Below are 17,939 nucleotides of genomic sequence, written 5' to 3' on the forward strand. Positions count from 1 at the left end.
AGACTGCTAGACACAGGCTGAACACAAGGCCAGGTGAGCACTGTGTGTGTGTGTGTGTTTGTGTGTGTGTTTGGAGGGGGGTGCAGAGGGCAGCATTAACTACTGATGAAACTGATTAATGGCTGACACTTTCTCAGTGCTGAGACACTGCAGATAAGATGCGGGCAGAAGATAAATGTGGCACTGGCAGCCCAGCACATCAGGCCTTATTGAACAGCTGTCACAGAGTCCTGACAGGAAGTCCTGCGGTGCCACCTGCGCAACTCTCTGCTCACAGTGAACACATACATACAGTAAATACATGTCTTCTAGCGATGCATGTAATTGACTGGTAAAACATCATCCAACAGTAAGATTTTAACTGACTAGCATTAGTAATTAAACAGTTAATTGTAGCAATTTAAAATATAATTTGTAGGGATGCACCAATGTATCGGCAGATACTGGATTAATTTTAAGCTATCTGGAAGAATATGAAAAAGGCAGACATTGATGGTTAATAATTACAATAGATACAATGAGCTGCACATCCTTTCAATAAGCCAACATTATTCTGTAAAATCGTTAAATACTTACAAAAGACAAAAACTAATCTCTACAAAACATCAGGGGCCTCATGTACAAAGACTTGCGTTGAATTCATAATAAAACATTGCGTACAGACAAAGCTGTAAATGTGCGTACGCAGTAAAAAATTCAGATGTATGAAACACTGCGTACACCAAATCCCACGCATATTCTTCTATTCTATTCTCCCACGCATATACATCTGAATTAACGTGAAACTGAGCATACATGCACAAGCGCAAAACCCCTCCCTGCCTCCTCCCCTTTATAAATATGGTAATGACTCCACTTTGGCAAAACCAAACAAAAAAGCAATGGCAAAAGCAAGCAAGCAAGAAGAGAAACTTCACAGAATGTGAATTGGAGGTGCTCTTATCGGAGGTAGACCGGAGAAAAACGGTGTTATTTGCAAGTATTTCCTCTGAAATTAATAACAAAAAAAAATAAAAATAGAGTGGGAGAGTTTAGCTGACGCGGTTAACGCAGTGGTGTCTGAACATTGCACTGTGAACAAATTAAAAAAGAAATAGTCCGATGTAAAGGTGCAGCTTACGAGGAGAACAGCGGCGCACCGTTAAAGTGTGGACCGAACAGGCGGGGAAACAGGGGATGCTGAACTAACACCCTTTGAGAAGAGAGTTGACTCAATTGTGGGCGACACTTTACTGTCTGGAGTAGTATCTGTGTCTGTGGGAGACACAGATGTATTAGAGAAACACTTTTTTAGGGCGGTATAGCAGCACCCCTCCGCTCTTATCAAGGCAGCGCCACCGGCATTTCAGCTGCCTAATCGCCCGCTCTACACCTGACCGAGTGCAAGAATGGGCATCATTGTATCTGCGCTCTTGGTCAGTTTGTGGGTTGTTAACAGCCACGTCTTTAATGGATAACCGCGGTCTCCTGATATGCTGTTAAATAATTACACTCAATAAGATAAAATACAATAAAAAAAACTTAGCTGAAATAATATCTTTAAATACATCACTCACAAAAAGCCACCCATCGCACACCCTGCCACCTTGGAGCCTCATCCCAACCATGCTGTGAGGATAAATGAATCATGGGTTGACCAAGGCCACCTTGCCACAATATTTGTTAAGCGCATTCGAGCATCACATATTATTTGCACATTTATTGAATAGAAATGTTTCCGATTCACGTATGCAAATTAGTCTTCAGATGTTGCCTTTATAACAATGTGCGTGCAGTCGATCGCCCAGATTACATTGAGAAAACTGGCGATCACTGCAAATTGCACTTTAATGTTTGGCTGGTCAACAGCATGGTATGGATACCTTATATACCTGCTAGACATGCGGATGATCCTGTCCCCTACAGCTGGCATTGCACAGCTCAAAGACGACTGGCTTAACCCGAGCGGTCTACCAGTTCCCTTTGGAAAGAACCAGTTGCGAGGATACTTTGTTGGTGCGATACTTTGTAGTGTGCCATTTAACACAATTGCATCTAGGAGTCGCCAATGGAAATAAAACAAACACACACACAAGAAATGCACAAACGCCAGACATGAAGTCGGCTTGGACCAACGCACACTCTCATGTTAATTTCATCGTTAGTAAATCCAAACGTGAGCGTGAAATCTGGCATACGCAAAGTTTTTGAACGTACACAGCGTTGATACATAAGGCCCCAGACCTGCATCTTAAATGTGTAAAAAAAATGTCAGAATGGCATCAGGGAAACAACTGCTGTGCACCACACTGAAGCACTGACACAAAACAATTGGCTAGTTTGTGCCAACCAAGAAAATTACTGCATTTTTTTTTTTTTTTTTTTGGAGCAGCAAATCTTTTTAATTTACTAATAGCAAAAGCACTGGCCCATAGGTCAAATGTCAAATAAAAGTTAATGTTGTTAAAATAATGTTGATTAAAATCATATTTGTAGATTGTCAATGTATCATATTTACATTACATTTAGCAGACGCTTTTATCCAAAGCGACTTACAAATGAGGACAAGGAAGCAATTTACACATCTATAAGAGCAGCAGTGAATAAGTGCTATAGACATTGTGCTTATAACTTGTGCCTTTCTTAAAATGTTGGACAGTTGAATGTTAAATGAATCTAATCTGTATTCATTAAATATATTTAATGGAGGAAAAAACTAGCTAGTACTTTAAGCAATTGACCAATATTAGTATTAGAATTGGACAAAAGCTTGTTGTTGAAATCAATCAATAGAGTATTGGCCAATGTAAAACCTTATCGGTGCATCCATCCATTCATCTATCCACCTATACATCTAGCCATCTATCAATGTATCACTCCATCTACCTATCCATCTATCTACCCATTAACATTTATTTATTAATTCAATTGTTTATCCAACAGTCTATCTATCTATTGTGCCAACCTATACATCCTTTATCTATCCTTCTATTCATCCATTGAGTGTCTACCTGTTAATTTTTTTTTAAAGGATCAGCCTACTGAGTATAATTCTGAGTAGCTAATGATATTTTCTTCCCCCTTATCCTAAATTTCCAATATCTTTTTTTGTTAACAACTGTTTATTGAGGGTTTTTTTCCTGGGAATATTATCTAAAAAAAAAAATAAAAAAAAAAAACAAGTGTAAATTTAGAACCCACTCCCACCCATCCCAACCCTGATAGACTTCAAAAGATGAAGACATAAAATAAACAAATCAATTAAATAATTTTTCAAAGAAAATTTACAAAGATTTAAAAAAGCATGACACAACATCAAACGCTGAATGCCACATACTGACAGTTTTTCGCATTATCTCCATGTATACAAGAAATTGAGACTTCCTTCAGGAAAATATCGAAGAAATACACAGTCTGGGTTCGACTGTCCATTGTGTGAGGATGATTCCAATGGTTGACTAGCAATTATTTTGCTGCTGTGAGAGCAGTTAACAGCAGACATCATTGTTGAATGGACAAAGTGAGGTCCCAAAAGTCATTCATGAAAAAATGGTGCGGAGTCAATCATATCTCAGTGCCCAACAAATAGATATAAATAATATTCTGTGAGAGCTGAGTCCAGAAAGGTAAGAGAGAGGGACATTCCCCCACCAAAAAAAAAAAAAAAAATGTAGAAAAGTGCCAAAAGATCCTTTAGAACAAAGTTAAAAGAAGATGACAGATTCATATAAAAACATTTCTTTGGAGTCAAGTAAAACATATGCAGCAATTTCCAATGAATCATTTGGTGATTAGGATTTTTAGAAGACAACTGAAACATCTCCCATACCTGATTTGAAAATAAAACATGCACATCTTCATTAAGATCCTTAGCCCAAACAGTTGTAATAGATAGAGGTTTGTATGAATGCTCAAGAAGAAAGAGATAACTAAAGCAGAGGAGGGAGATTCCTCAGAAGGAATGAATAGATAGTTGAGAGTTCCAAGGTACCCCATATGCCCAATAACACAAAAAAAGGAAGTGCCTCCTTTATATTTATATTATACTGAATTTTAGGGTTCTTGGAGGATTTTAAACCACTGTCATCAGAGATATCGGAGTATTTACATTATGAGACCACTGTGGATAAAGAAATAGAGTACTGCCTGACAAAAAAATTCTTATTGTGGAAAATAGGTGATTGCTTTTGTGATTAGTTTTGAACGTCTTTCTATATCCCTCCATGTGGAGAGGAGATGGGTTACAATAGGACCAACCACATTGTTTAAGTGGAACCCTTCAAAAAACAATTTATATGGATAAACAAAAGATTCCTCAATTGCTCTCAAAGACACAAAAGCATCAGGATCAAATCAAACTGATAAAAGGCAGAGGGAAAAAGCTTGAGCGTAGTCAAAAATTCGGAAAAGAAAGACCTCCTATATTTCCAATATCAAAACAACCATGTAATTTAAAGCCATTTTCCTCTTAAAGCATAAGAAATTCTAGGTTTTACTGTCCTAGTAAGGACATTTAGTCCACAAAATAAAGGCAAAATCTGATCTACACACATATACACACAATAAATGGGGTTTTAATGCACTTTTAAATAACTAACAGCTATTAATAACAAAAAAAATCAATTTGAGTTTCTTACAGTTTGTCTGTGTGTATTTATATAAACTCAAATGGATGATGTTTACATTCCCATTAGCTAAAAGGAAAACCTTCCATTACCCGTCTGATGTGGATAAATCAGCAGCCATTACGTTCATTGAGGCAAACATTTCCCACAAATGGGAAATGGAGACAGATCGAGCATGTGAGTATTGACAAATTTGCCCATTTTTGCTGCTCATATTAACTGAGTTCAGAGCTGCTGGGGATCAGGTTGGCTTAATTTGATGCATGCACAATGTGGCGTGTTGCGAAGCTCTGAACAAACTCCTACACCGATATTCACATAATGGTGAACAATGGGAGCTGCGCCCACATTAGCAGCAGCTAGTATGAAGTTTATCATCCATTACAGTCTGCATGCTCACTCACAAACACAAGAGCACAGCAGGAGCTTTAGCTTTAAAGCAGAAGTTGATTCCTGTAAAAGGAAAGAAATGAGATATCAAATGTTCCGGGAGGAAACCAAAACACATGATTCTAAAGGAAATTTAAGGAAAGATAAGCCCAAAGGTCAGGTCAATGCAGGCTTCCATTGGCAATCATTACTTCTTATCTGATTGACTGTGAGGAACGCAGAATTTGATGCTTTTTAGAGGACATGAAATGAAAATACATTAAACATAAAAATAACTAGGAACTATTGAAGCTGCAAGCAGCGATGAAAGGGACCTCACACCCGGGCTCACCGCCAACCGGTGGCCCTAGGATGAGAAAAGTGGACAATAATAATTTAAGCTGATAAATATTTTAAAAATCTGAGAAAATCACTGATTTATGCCAAACTTCCTTCTGTCAGCAGAGGGCGCTATGAATATGACTCAATATTGGCATGTCTTCAGGACAGAAATCTCATTAAAACAGTGAATTTACAGGCAGATCGGACATTGTGAAGCTGAGTTAGAAGTACTTCCTCCTCCATGGCGATACACTCAACTTTGTCAGTACGCCACGGACACGTCCTTCGGCGAAAACTATAGATCTTCACAATTTAGCATCACAAAGACCTTTGGACTAAACTAATGGAACATGGATTTGATGTGATAAAATTTGTAGGAGGAGTTTGCGAATCGTCAAAGTTTGAGAGGTCGCCATGGACATGTTCTTCGACAAAAACTTTGCAATTTGCATCGTCAAGGGCTTTAGATGACAATACACAATTTTTGCGTTGGTCTGATAAAATCCAAAGGAGGAGTTTGTTAAAAATACAACGCCTTGAAATAGCAAAAACGGCAATTTTTTGGCATAGAAAGTTAAAAATATCTGACTTCTTGTTGGATTTGAGATTTTGCTCCAAGAGACTTTTTTGTAGGTATTGGCATGTTTGATGTATGTGCCAATTTTCGTATGTGTGCATGAAATGTAGCTCAGAGGCCAGTCCATCAAATGTGGATAGGTGGCGCTGTCGAGTCATTTTGCCACACTCACTTCCGAAACCTATAACAAACGTAAATTTTCACCACTTTTGGTCTGTGTGCAAAGTTTCGTAAATTTTCAAGCATGTTTTCGAGCATGTTCCAAAGGCGTTTCATTCAAGAAGAAACAGAGCAATTCCAATAGGGCCTATGCAGCATGGGTGCTCAGTCCCTAAAAACATCATCTGTCTGTCTGTCTATCTTCGAGTTCCTTCCAAAAAATGTATGAATTACTGATTAAAAAATTATCACTATCATTAAAATTGTATTAAAATTTCTTATTCTAAAAACTTTCTTTGGTTTAGTTTAATTTAGTTACTTAACCAAACTTAATTAACACTTTAATCTTATAAAATATATATATCAAAACACTAAATGTTTAAAAAAATAATGACAAATTCAAATGAAATAAATTTGATTTAGATTTAAATAGAAGTCTAATCTTAAGATTTATATTGAAAAACATACACTCCGATGGGATTTAGATCCTTTTCTAACACTTGCTGTGTCTACTTCAAAATGAATGTGGGCACACGATACCTGCACACATTTCTCTCCAAACAGCTTTCAGAAGTTGATTTGCATCATAGCTGCCCTTTAATAAAAAAAATATTCAAAACGTATCACTGACTGACACTTCTTACAGGTGATATTCACGTAAATAAAAGCTGTCAACACGAGCAGCCTGTTATCTGTCAAAAGGCTTGATAATAGAAAAGGCTAGAGGATCTTTAAATATTACATCCTACATACATCGCGAAAGGGCTGTCTAGATGCCACAAGACATAAAACAGAAAGAATCAGATATGCATATCTCTATAATTAGATAAATGAATAATTCATGGAGTCAGCCAATATCACACACATACACACAGAGCTGACCAAGAGCTTAAACAAGCAAAAGCGCAGTGTGTATATCTGCGTGTCGAGAGAGTGACTTCTGCTTTATTTAATCTTCCGATTTTGCAAATGATGTGCAAATCTGATTCAGCTGCGTGCCAAGAAGGTTATCGTTAATAGGGATCTGGATTGGAAAAGAAATTAGATTAATGGCTTGGAAGAATCTGTATATCCCTCCCAAACAAATAACCTATATTTTTTTCCCCAGTAATGCTCAGAGGTGGCTTTATTGTACGAAAAGGGCAAAGGAGGCAGCCAAGTCTAAGCTTCAATTAAGTGAAACGTCTCTGGATCCTCTTCAACCCTTCCCAAGAGAAGCCCCCTTCCACGTCCCCACCGCTGAGAAGATCAATTCTGCCTGCTAAATGAGCTTGCATTCCTGTGGAACATCTACACCACCTCTATTTGTTTCGGGAGAAGAATATAAATACGAATTAGCCATGAAATTGCCAGCGCAGTTGAGGTTTTGCCGTCACAGGGTGCCATCTGCATGGTTTAAATTAGTGGAATTCAATTAAGGCAAATTTGACTTGCTGAAGTCGATGGAAATCAGGAACAAGACTAGGTTTGTTTGAGATTGCAGACCTCAGTGTCACCAGTCCTATTCTCAATAGGCTCTGACTTTAACAACCTAAAGGCACTCAGGATCATGAAATGATCTTAGACACTGATCTAATCAAGCGGCCCTAACTATCCCTCCATCTGCTACTCTGTACTCAAGCCTCTTGCTGCGAGCATTACACGCCCTGCGCAGATGATAATGAGCTTGAAAAAAAAACATGCATTCTTCCATGAGCAATTCTCACCAATGGCATGAAACTGCAGGGCAAGGCTTTGCTTCTGCAGGCAGCAGTGCTTGTTATGAGAATTAATCACAGTAATGATGGCATAATGGATGAACATGAATTAACTTGCATATGCATAATGCTGGTATTTGTGTTAGCGAAGAGGAAATATTTCTTGACGTGTGTGACAAATGGGGCATCGGCGACATAAAACTGCAACCTACTGTACCAGAGGAGACATCTTTTAAAGTAATGAATGAAAAAAAGAAGATAAATATGATGAAGCTGGAATGCATTTGGCCTGTGGATTTAGAAGAGCAGCCCAGGCTTCACGTGATCATGTGCACATGTAACCCCGCCAGTCCTACTGCAACCAACCCACTCCGAGCAGAGATCAAACTGGCAACTTTTCGCATGGTGGTCGGTTGCTCAAGCAAGGAGGCAAAAGACCATGGCCTCTAGCGTCTGTCGCTAGAGCACCCTTAGAGGTCAGAGGAGTGAGGTTTACCTGCACAACACATAGCTGGCCTCTGCTACACTCACCCCCCAAACCTAACTCCTATCCGGGTCACGGCACCAAATGCAACTCCACCAGTCCTACTTCACCCAACCAGCTCTCAGCTTGGATCGAACCGGCAACTTTCGGCATGGGAGTCGTTTGCTCTACCAAGAAGGCTAAAGATCATGGCCTCTAAAGCACCCATACATGTGAGTGAGTGAAGTTTACCTGCACAGCACTTCACTAGCTGGGCCCTGCTACACTCACCCCCCTAAACCTAACTCCTATCCGGGTCATGGCACCAATGCAACCCTGCCGGTCCTACTGCACCCAACCTGCTTGAGTGGGGATCGAACCGATAACTTTCCGCATGGGAGTCGGTTGCTCTACCAAGGAAGCTAAAGACCATGGCCTATAAAGCACCTTTAGATGTCAGAGGAGTGAGGTTTACCTGCACAGCACTTCACTAGCTGGCTCCTGCTACACTTACCTAGCCAAAGCCTAACTCCTATCTGGGTCACGGCACCAATGCAACTCTGCCGGTCCTACTGCACCCAATCTGCTCCAAGCTGGGATCAAACCGGTGACTTTCTGCATGGGAGTCAGTTGCTTTACACGTCAGAGAAGTGAGGTTTACCTGCACAGCACTTCACGAGCTGGCCTCTGGTACACATGCAGTGGGTTGAACGCTCTCACTCGCATGATGATTGTTTGTTTTAAAGCCCTGTAGAGTCAGGTACCACCTGGTCAGAATTAAATGAACCGTATCTAGGTTGAACTCCCACCGTACAATAATACAGGAGGCTGTTTACAATCTATTTGACATTTATGCACTTATTCACAGTCGTGTATGAATCCAAACAGTTGGTGTTTTAGCAGTCCTGGAAAGAGAGGCTGAATTTTAATACTGCGGAGAAGCCTTCCCATTTATTTTGTAGGATTTCACTCAGCTTTCTGCGAGGGGGAACAAACTCTCACGGAGCTCATGTGACAGGCGGGTCTTAAAGTCAAACCGACTGTTGTAGTACTGGCAGAAATATTATCATAATGACCCTTCCTGCCACATTAGACTTTCAAGAGTGGAGGATTTGGCTGCTGTAAACTGCGTGACTTTCCGGCCTTCGCATTTGCAGCCATTAGTTCCCCTTTTAGAGTGAAAAAGCAGGCAAATATAAATGTGCAAAGATGAGATGAGGGAATTCAGGGTACATTGAACACTGATGCATTTTAAATACCGAGGCACATTCCTTATACTGTAACCTTATTAATTCACCTCATTACGAGCTTTGATATTATTTTGGAGCTCATTCATGACTAATGCCCCATGGCGGTGGTTAGCTGATGGACTGTGTGGAGGCTCGTATCAGTGGAGCTTTACCGAGCGCAGAGGACACCGTCCGAACGGCCCCTTCGAATACGAACTTATTACTCATCTCCCAAACCCAAAGTGACAGATGCTCCAATGTTCCATTTATTATTGAAGGCACCCAATAAATATTTGCCTGACCTGACATGGTGAGTAATGACAGAGCACCCAGCCTGACAAATTATGCTGCTGGAGAATTTTAAATTCCGCATTTTAGATGCCATTTCTGGGACAGACGCTGGCCTAGCGTGAGAGACCTCCCTTCTGTGAACCATGTCATTAGTCTGCAAAACCGTGAACGCTTCGATTATGCAATGCGAAGGATCAGGGCAGTCGAGGAGGTTCCTTGGCTCTGAGAAAAAACAGACCTGCAGCTAACAAAAACAGCACATACAGTACATACTGCTGATGCATCTCATGCTTTCCTGAAAAACACATCTTTTTGATGACAACATACTGCTGGAGGGTGGTCTTATTTAATGATTTTTCTTCTTTTAACCACAAAAGCTGGTGCTCATCTACATAACACTAGTAAATAGCAACCAGCTATAAAATAAAATTTAAAAAAGATGCAAAATAAGGGTTTTATACAATATAGTTTTACTGATATATTCGATATAGGACACTAGTGCACTGTTTTGAGAAATCAAGTGTAATATAACATGAAACACGATGACTAGAAATCTTCCAGTTGTCTGTGTAGTATCTTTACTCTGAAACTCTGGTTGTCAGATGACTCTAGAAGTCAAAATGATGGTCTGGTAATCTTGTTATGGACCCTTTTCACAAGACTGTTATGACGTATTTAACGGTTATCATAATCTTAAATCCTTGAAAGTTTTTAATATTTTGATTTTTTTTATTTAACGTATTGTTTTTTTAAACATATGAACATTTATATGCATTTATGTATGTATTTTACCATCTTTGTGTCAAATTACAAAAAATTAATTACAGCGTATGCAAAGTGTTTGTAACGCAGTGTCTATGGATGTGACATTAAATCTGATTTTAATCTCTCCTCTAGCTGTCGTCATCAGTCTCACACCATGTTTTCCTTTTTTCTAAAAGTCTTGATAACACCACCGTGAAAAACACAACAAATTTACTGTAGCTGAGAGAAAAAAGCAAATGCTTTGTAATTGCGTCTTATTTCTATTTAACTTGATTTGTCACAACCTGCTTTTTCTTGGCAGGTTTGTGTGAAATCCTATGTTAACAGTCTTGTAAAATTGCAGTCATGAGTTTAGTTATTTAGACAAAAAATGTATTCAATTTATTTGTTTTTTCTTCACCAGACCGTTTAATACTTGAATTATATACTGCTGAATACAAAATTATTATCCCTCCTGTGTATTTTTTTTTTTTTTCATATATTTCCCAATTGATGTTTAACAGAGCATGGCATTTTTTTCACAGTATTTCCTATTATATTTTTCTTCTGGTGATAGTCTTATTACTTTTGGTTTCACTGGAAAAACTGTTAAAAAAAGATCATTCACCCCAATTGGCTACAGAACTAACCACTTATATCAAATTATGCTACTAATTAAGCTAGTCAACCTACTGTAGTTAAGCCTTTAAATTGCGCTTTAAGCTGAATACAATTTTTTTGCAAAATAGCTAGTAAATTATGTACTAACATCATGGCAAAAACTAAAGAAATTAGTCATTAGAGATTATTTATTAAAACTATTATGTTTAGAAATGCATTGAAAAAACCATTAATCCATTAATCATCACTAAGGAAATATTTGAAAAAGAATTTCAATTTAACAGGGGAGGTAATAATGTTGTCTAAATTAATATGAGGCGATTTTCTTGATAATTTAGCATCATTTTTACACTTAATGCTGGTAGTTCTTTAATACAATTACTGTAAATAGATGAGCACAAGCAGGACATTTTTTCTTTGGTGGTACAGAGTTAAAAGAAGTATTAGAACAACACCAATGCAAGTAAATGGAGACTAGATTTTCAATTTTGAGTGAACTGTCCCTTCTATGTTTTGCAATGCAAAACAGATGTAAATGAACGTGAATGCAGATATAAGTACCTCACCTCACCACATGTTCAGACAGAAGGTTTATAACTCGAAACACCGAGCATTTAAAATTCAGTCGGAGGAGCAAATAAATTATGTCACTGAAATCTTGTCGGCCCTGATAAATGTAAAATATTCATCCTTTAAAGGCCAAGACAGGAAAGCATTTTTCTTTAAAGCACAGCTGGTGGTTTGTAGCAGGCAGAAGCTATAGGACATTTTGGCAGGTTTGCTATCTACTTTTCCTTCATGGTGATAGGCTGAAAGGAAATGCAAAGCTACTGAACCCATGCTGTATTTCCCTTTCGCCCTGAGTTCTTAACAGATGCTGGCTTCAGTCACTGATGCGGCAGAAGAAAACACTAACCTGGGAGATATTAAAAGACATGTTGGGCTGGCCAGAATCATTGTTCTTTAACACCATGAAATAATGCTGCTATCGTAACACCTGGTATCCAGTATTAAATCATACCGAGTGCAATACATGTTAAATATATTTTTAACTGCGAGGTTCAATAATATAAAATATGAAATTGAAAATATATCTCATTTAAATTTTAATCATGGCCAAGAAAATACATTTCCAACCATAAAACAGATTGTGAACGGAGATCTAAAGAATTATTATTTAAAATAAAAATATCATTCTACAATGGTTTAGAATAACACAAATATATCATATTATAATGGCACAAATTATGTAGGGTGTAACTTGTTTTGTTGTTTTAGTTTTTTACAGTAACAGTCAGGTTTTTTGAAGCATGTTCCTTGTTTTAGACATCAAATTAACATTTTCTTCCACTGTTATATGTAAATGTGTTTTCTTAGTGTCCCACCAGTGATTATATATAGCCGTATCGCTTTGAGTGTGATATTGTGTTTATACAACAGTTTGACGACATAATCATGTATATAAAAAAGAAAATCAAACTTCAATCTTTTTGTAAGAGGAACTACTTTCTTCCACCATTTATTCACATCTGCATCTGACGTCAGACCAGCAGAAACCATGTGTGCTAGCACTTGAATGATTCTCTAGCGTAATGTCTGAAGTGACAACAATTTATTATTTTGCTGACATTAAGATCATAAGGCTGAACGGCATAAAATGCCATCAGTCTGCAGAGATTTCCCATAATTTCACTGCTGCAATTGGAGATCACAATAATTAACCCTGAAAAGCCAGATCAAAGCAAACACTACCAGACTGTTGTGTTTTTGATAAGGAAAAATGCTGAATAGATGCAGGCATTTCTTCATTCTTTCTGTTTACTGAATTAGTCTGCAGTAGAGAAAACAGGAGACGCCTGGCCAACAAATGGCCAACCAAAAAGTAACTCAGGGTAATACAAAAAGTGGGCAACACAAAATACATACATTCGTGATATCCAAGTCTCATCTCACACTCAATACACTACAACTACTATGGTATAAATATAGCACTACAACATACAAAAGAGAGAGAGACAGATCTACTTAGAAAGTGCCTTAATAGTTTAATAATGATTTGATCAGCTGTAGTTTAAAATTAGCTGTAGTTTTCTCCTCTAAGGGCTTATTATGCGGTTTCTGTCACCATCTTGTGGATTATCATCACCAACCATCTTTGCTCTGCTCAATGACAGGCTAATGGATTTTGACACACAGAAATTATAAATATTTAAAATATGCACTTTCCTTATAAATAAACTGTAAACAACTACATTCTCACCTAAAACAGCAGCAATATATGTCAAACTGTAGTGAGTTAATTGATCTGCTGTCACTATATGTGGGCGTTGAAATACAGAAGAGTGAGGAGGCTGTACGAGTTCTGATATTGCAGAATATTGCACGGCTATCAGCCAATCATCCATCCATCCATCCATCCATCCATCCATCCATCCATCCATCCATCCATCCATCCATCCATCCATCCATCCATCCATCTATCTATCTAAAGATTACAAACTTCTCAAGAGGGCTAATAATTTTGACATATTTTTATTGAAAATTTTTGCTGATGTATTTTTGGCAAATTTTTCAAATATATTTAGAAATCAAAAAATTATCAAAAGACAAGACAAGAACGGGGGTTGTTTGTGGTTTTAGTCCAACATTTATGAAAGATTTTGATACAACTGAAATAAATATATTCTTAATGTATGGGTAAAAATAGATATCTGGAGGTAACTTTGTTACTTAACATAAAAGAGGTGAGGCATGCATTACCTGTAGAGTGTAATCTGCCATCCTTCCAATTCCAATGGAAATGTTTTGGCTGGACCCCCTGCTGTACGTGTCGTATGAATAATCATTCTGGATAAAAATGATGTATGAAAAAAAGCTGATTGCACCAGAGGAACACATACTTCCCAAGCGACCTGAGCTCTAACGTGAACAGAAGACAGAGAAAAAATATAAGTCAATTTCACACCTTTAAGAGTCATCCAAAAATAATCTTTCACTGGTTAAAAAAAGACTATAACACAATAACAAGTTTGCAATTGCTGCAGTACATCATTGGCAAAAAAGACATTTAGACAGAATTTATTAGCTTTTAACGCCCATCAGTTAGATGCAGCTTTAATTAACTCTCCTTGCTTTGTGATTTGTTGGGTAAACAATGTTTTTACAGTCTGGTTGTATTGACTTAATTTCAGAATAAATTACTACACAACTGAACATATGGCTTTTTACATTAGTGCTGATTGTGCATCTAAATTTCTCTAACTGCACAGATCTAATCATTTTGTGTCAGACAATGGGTACAACAAATGCTTGTGAGATATACAGTTGAAGTCAGAATTATTAGCCCCCTGTTTATTTTTTTCCCCCAATTTCTGTTTAACAGAGATTTTCTCAACACATTTCTAAACATAATAATTTTAATAACTCATCTCTAATAACTGATTTATTTCATCTTTGCCATGATGACAGTAAATAACAGTTGACTCGATATATTTTAAGACACGTCTATACAGTTTAAAGTGACATTTAAAGGCTCAACTAGGTTAATTAGGTTAACTACACAGGTTAGGGAAATTAGCCAAGTTATTGTATAATGATGGTTTGTAGGCTATCACAATAAAATATAGCTTAAAGGGGCTAATAATTTTGACCTTAAAATGGTTTTTAAAAAACTAAAAACTGCTTTAATTCTAGCTGAAAGAATATTTAAGAAAATAATATATAAGAAAAAATATTATTTGCTTGCTCTGTTAAACATCATTTAGAAAACATTTGAAAAAGAAAAAAAAAATTCAAAGGGGGGCTAATAATTCTGACGTCAACTGTAAAACATGTTGACTTAATGCAGATTCAAGTTTGGTTAATGTCTAAATTGCTTTCACTTTCCATTTAAAAATTAAGATAAAAAGCTTGAAATCAAAGAGCACTATTTATTACTATTATCTACTATTATTCTACAGTACATAAAGAAAAACTGGTATTCCTATAATTTACTGAAACTGTGTAAAACATGATAAAAATGTCCTATTCTAGGCTATCTGGGCATTGACAGGAATGTGTTTTGACCAACTTGTGTTTTATTTTAAGATAAGGTATCTTCAAAAAATATATATAATATAATATAATATAATATAATATAATATAATATAATATAATATAATATAATATAATATAATATAATATAATATAATATAATAACATACTATAACATAATATAATATATGCTATGACATGATATGATATAATAAGATATGATATGATAAAGATAATATAATATGTAACATAATAACATACTATAGCATAATATAATATAATATATAATATAATATAATATAATATATAATATGATATAATATAATATATGCTATGATATAATATAATATAATATAATATAATATAATATAATATAATATAATATAATATAATATAATATAATATAATATAATATATGCTATGATATAATATAATATAATATAATATAATATAATATAATATAATCCTCTACTAGATATACTCAAGTACTGACATATATTTTAGTAATTTTAATATTATATTATTATAATTATTTTTATGCTGTTCGTTATTAATATTGTTACTGTTTTTTTATTGTTATTTATATATTTACTATTACTTATAAATATTGTGGAGTACCTCTTATTCATATAGTTTAAGTAATTTAGCAATCCGCTTGTCCTTTTTTAGGCCTTGAATATTTTTACTCATCATCTAGTCATTTTAGTCCTTAAACACATTTCCTTTAGGTTAGCCAAGGTCATATTTTCATCCAGCATTTTAACTTTAAATTATTTCATTTTATATCAGTTACTTTAGCTTTACAACAACAAAACTGTGATTTATCAGCAGAGTGGTCTTAACCAAGGTCGTATGAGATTCCCTGTGCCAAATAACCAGATCTAACCACCAACCAAAGGACCAAAGCGTCATTTAACGATGCCAAGATCTCCATCCCAATGCGCTGACGGAGTGTGTTCCCTCGCCCTCATTCTGACTGACACCGAGTACTATTTGCTTGTGATTTAGAGGCATGTCTCTCCTCCTCTCCCGCCGCACCCCTCCACCATCCGGCACAGAGGCACTGGATACAATTACCCATTCTGATCGGGTTTCACTGCACTAGAATAATCCTCCCCATTATTGCCATAAATATTTCATGAATCATTTTGACAGAATAAAAGAGTCACTGAGGCCTCATATTAATCCGATGATGTTTTTTTTTCTAGTTTTCATCCTCCAATCCTGTCACTGTGACGACCCCCCCTTATTCTTATCAACCCCTGCTGCTGTCTAACATTGTTTACGTCTATATCATCTAAATGTGACTGGTTGCTAAATGGCACATGGCCCATGGCCTGGCCTGCCCTCAGTGTCACCCCTGCCCCGAATGGTCACTGCGCTGGCACATTTCCGCCATCTCCCAGAAGCAAATGACATTTGTCATGGCCACGACCCCTTTGCCGCAGCCATCGACTAAAAGAGTGTTGAAGGAGCTCTGTGGTATTGGCTCAAACAAATGCGCCTGTGTGCAGAAGGGTCAGCATGATTCAGTCTTAGTGATACTAAACTAACTCGCATGACATTTAGCTGAGGGGAATCTCTGGGTCAGCTGGATTTGCTGCTTTGCCCTGGCCTTGAATATGGATCTGCTGTTCTGGATGTACTGCACACCTTACACGTGAAGCTGAGGGTTTACTGGAGGCATGTCGAGCGTGCATCCCTGTGATCAGTGTGAAAAGCCATCGTGTGTTGGTGTGAATGGCTTGCCCTTGGACAGGCATGTTACTCGGGTCAGATCACACCAACTGCGGACTGGATTTGCCGGTGAAAGGTTCACACCAGTTAATTGGCCTTTGCTCAAGACTGAGAATCACATGCTGGACTACACTATCAGATGCAGCAACAGCCCTAAAGGAAAGAAAGAGAGAGGGTCAGATATTGAATGAGTGGAGTTTTCTGGGTAAAAGTAATGATGCAATTACAATAACACGATTCTCAGAGCCATATTCCAGATCTGATATTGCATTATAGGATTTCAGCGTATGTTTAATTTGAACAAAATGCATTAAAAATAATGAACGCTATCAAATATGTCTGTCTAGATTCCTCCCTGCAAAAATCAATGAACGCATGTTGTACTTCTAAGACAATTCAGGGCGAGACTGTTATAGTATCTTATTATAAAACACACAATATACCCAAGGCATATTTTAATGAAGTCTTTATCTTCATATCTTCATGAATTGTGCAAGGCTTACCTTTAACCACATTTATCAGTCCTTCTTTTTTCATTTTCAGTTGGGCTAAAAAAGAAAGCAAGAAAAGGCATTGATTATTCTGACTTAGCTTAGACTAAACATTTAAATTTGAACCCCATTATCATTTTCAATGGTGTAATTGATGTGCCAGTGTCAAAAACTGCTTGAGAGTGACCTAAACTAAAAGCATTCGCACACTGTTGGGTTTTTATATTCAGCTCTTTTATGTCCAACCTGTATTAATATAAAGTATTTTAGTTCAAGTTTTAATATATTTCTTCATAATAGTAAAAAACTGACAGACTTTTAATAGGGAAAAAGGGTGACTGTTCCAATACTGCCATCTACTGTATGATTTGTTCATTTCAGTATTCTTCAAGACGTAAAACCCTCAAAGCATAAATTAGCTCATAAAATGAATTACGTTATCATTGAACTCATAGTACGATTGTTTTTACAACTTTAAATAGCCTAAGTTAACGTTTGTTATTTCAAATCGCTGTAAAAGTAGGCTATTTCGAAGATTTTACAACGCCAGCGCGGCTGAGGTAAAAACAGTGGAAGCGTTTTT

This window comes from Danio aesculapii, chromosome 3, assembly GCF_903798145.1.
Source record: "Danio aesculapii chromosome 3, fDanAes4.1, whole genome shotgun sequence".
Classification (NCBI taxonomy): Eukaryota; Metazoa; Chordata; class Actinopteri; order Cypriniformes; family Danionidae; genus Danio; species Danio aesculapii.